Raw genomic sequence first — 3,371 nt, 5'->3', positions numbered from 1 at the left:
TAAGAAGAAAATTTTGCCATTTTTGGTTATTTTCTTGAATATTATTAGCTCACCTGGCCTCCGTCGTCGTCGTCTGTCGTCGTTAACAATTTTTCAAACATCTTCTCCTCTGAAACTACTGAATAACTTGAATGAAACTTAGCATGATTGTTCCTTAGATTATCCTGCACAAAGTGTGTGCTTCGATTTTTGACCCGTCAAAAAACATGGCCGCTGTTACTTAAAATAGAACATAGGGGTCAAATGCAGTTTTTGGCTTATATCTCAAAAAACGATAGCATTTAGAGCAAATCTGACGGGGTAAAAATGTTCATTAGGTCAAGATCTATCAGCCCTGAAATTTTCAGATGAATCAAACAAACCATTGTTGGGTTGCTGCCACTTAATTGGTAATTTTAAGGAAATTTTGCAGTTTTTGGTCATTATCTTGAATATTATTATAGATAAAGATAAACTGTAAACACCAAAAATGATCAGCACAGTAAGATCTACAAATAAGTTAATATGACTAAAATTTTCAATTGACCCCTTAAGGGGTTATTGTCCTTTAATGACAATTTTTCACAATTTGTTCATCATATTTGATAACTTTATAAAATCTTCTCCTCTGAAACTACTGAATGGATTTGGATGAAATTTAGCATGATTGTTCCTTAGATTATCCTGCACAAAGTTTGTGCTTCGATTTTTGATCCGTCAAAAAACATGGCCGCCTTTACTTAAAATAGAACATGGGGGTTAAATGCAGTTTTTGGCTTTTATCTCAAAAAAGAAAGCATTTAGAGCAAATCTGACATGGGGTGAAAATGTTCATTAGGTCAAAGATCTATCAGCCCTGAAATTTTCAGATGAATCAAACAAACCATTGTTGGGTTGCTGCCACTTAATTGGTAATTTTAAGGAAATTTTGCAGTTTTTGGTCATTATCTTGAATATTATTATAGATAAAGATAAACTGTAAACAGCAAAAATGATCAGCAAAGTAAGATCTACAAATAAGTTAATATGACCAAAATTGTCAATTGACCCCTTAAGGGGTTATTGTCCTTTGCAAAGTAAGATCTACAAATAAGTTTATATGACCAAAATTGTCAATTGACCCCTTAAGGGGTTATTGTTCTTTTAATAATGACAATTTTTCACAATTTGTTCATCATATTTGCTAACTTTAAGAAATCTTCCCCTCTAAAACTACTCAACCAAATTCAACCAAACTTCAACTGAATGATCAGTAGGGTGTATAAAATAAAGTTTGTGCTTTATTTTTTATTTCGTCAAAAAACATGGCCGTCATGGCTAAAAATAGAACACAGGGTAAAATGCAGTTTTTTGGCTTATATCTCAAAAACTCCAGCATTTAGAGCAAATAAGACAAGAAGTTAAAGTATTTATTAGGTAAGGTCTTCCTGTCCTGAAATTTTCAGCTGAATTGGGTAACTTTTTTTTCAGGTATAATGCCCCTGAATTGATGATTGTAAAGAAATTTTGCAGTTTTTGGTTATCATCTTAAATATTATTATAGATACAGATAATCATTTATTTTTTATTACAAATTTTATTTTTTACCTTAAGAAGTTGTTACTTTATCATATGGTACAAAAATTATTCCAAAAAATCAATACGTGTTGGCCCCAGGTAACTTTAAAAATGTATATATCATTGAAAAAGCTCCAAATTATCTCCCTTTGATGCAAAAATGCCATTTTTTGGCATTAAAATTTAAATAACTTTTTTAACTCATCGGTGACCTATATTTTTTATTGTTATTTTCGAAAAAGCTGTACATAAACTAAATAATTATAAAATTTTAGCCATTTCTGTAATTTATTTCTTTTTTAATTTCTTTATTACCGCTTTTTCTCCTATTAGTTCAACAGAAAAAAAGGACATTAGCAAAAAAGTATGCTTTTTTCGAATGCAGATTGTGAGCGTAAATGAACGGTGACCCCATTTTTTTATTTTATTTTTCTATTAGGTATAAGATAAAGTTAATTTATAGAAAAATATAGCGAAATCTTATATTAAATAAAAAAAATGATTTAGACCCGCGAGCCCCCTTAAGGAGTTATTGCCCTTTAAAGACTTTTTTTCACAATTTGTTCATCATGTTGACTTACTTTAAAAAATCTTCTCCTTTGAAACTGCTGTATCAATTTCAGCCAAACTTAGGCTAAATGAGTTTCAGAGTATCTAGTATAAATTTTATATTTCATTTCATTGTATGTCAGAAACATAGCTCCTATAGCTAAAATAGAACATAGGAGAAAATGATTTTTTTTTTGCTTTTGAAGAAAATAGGACGATTCAAAGAACATTTGAATAAATTGAAAAGCCAAAATAATCATTGATGAGAGATTTAACCAAAAAAATTAAGGTGAGCGATTTAGGCTATTGAGAGCCTCTTGTTATAGGTAGAGATGGACTGTAAATAGCAATAATGTTCAGCAAAGTAAGATCTACAAACACATCACCATCACCAAAACACAATTTTTTCATGAATCATTCTCTGTCCTTTGTTTAATATGCACATAGTCATAGATCAAGGTGAGCGATATAGGCTCTTTAGAGCCTCTAGTTTCTTTTCCTTGTCTGAAAGCATATTATTAAAGCTATGATGTCATATTTTATCTTAAAATTCTATGGTGAAATTTTCTTTTTATCACACAAAATAGGGTTTTCCATACATGCTTATTACCATAAATCACAGATCAAGTTTGAATAAGTGTCAATTTTACTGTTATTTTTTTTTTTTTTTTTGCAAAAATATGAAACTGGATAGGTTGCATATAACTAAAAAATACATTTGTATATGACCAACAAATATTTGCAGTCATATAATGTTGTCAGTATCATTGTAGTCTTCAGAACATATTTCGTTTCCAGACAATATTTCTATTCAATTTTAACACAAGGTTTGTTGTAACAAAAGGAAGGTTGGGATTGATTTTGGGGGTTATTTTCCTAAATGTTAAGGAATTAGGGGCCATAAACAAGTATTTTTCTTGTTTCATGACAATAACTTGTGTATGAGTGTATGGATCTCATTAAAAATGTACCCCAAATGTTTAAAACTTTAAATAAAGGTTGGGATTGATTTTGGGGGAATTAGCCGAACCATTTAGGAATCGGGGGCAAAAAACTAGGATTTATTGATACTCTGTTAATTTGAATAAATTTCTTACATTTTGAGCAAATTAAATGGGTTGAGTTTCTTTAATTTGCTGAATCTCACAACAAACTTAAGATTTTCAATTAGTGTCCCTGTTTTTCAATTGGTTCACATTGAGGTCCAAAAGGTCTTGAATAAAATTGTGTTTGATTTTAAAAAAAATAAAAAATAGAATTCTTGGGATTCCCTGATAGCTGAATCT

Source organism: Mytilus trossulus, chromosome 6 (genome assembly GCF_036588685.1).
Source record: "Mytilus trossulus isolate FHL-02 chromosome 6, PNRI_Mtr1.1.1.hap1, whole genome shotgun sequence".
NCBI classification, from domain to species: domain Eukaryota; kingdom Metazoa; phylum Mollusca; class Bivalvia; order Mytilida; family Mytilidae; genus Mytilus; species Mytilus trossulus.
The sequence above is the reverse complement of the archived record's forward strand: the minus strand, read 5'-3'. Positions refer to the sequence as shown.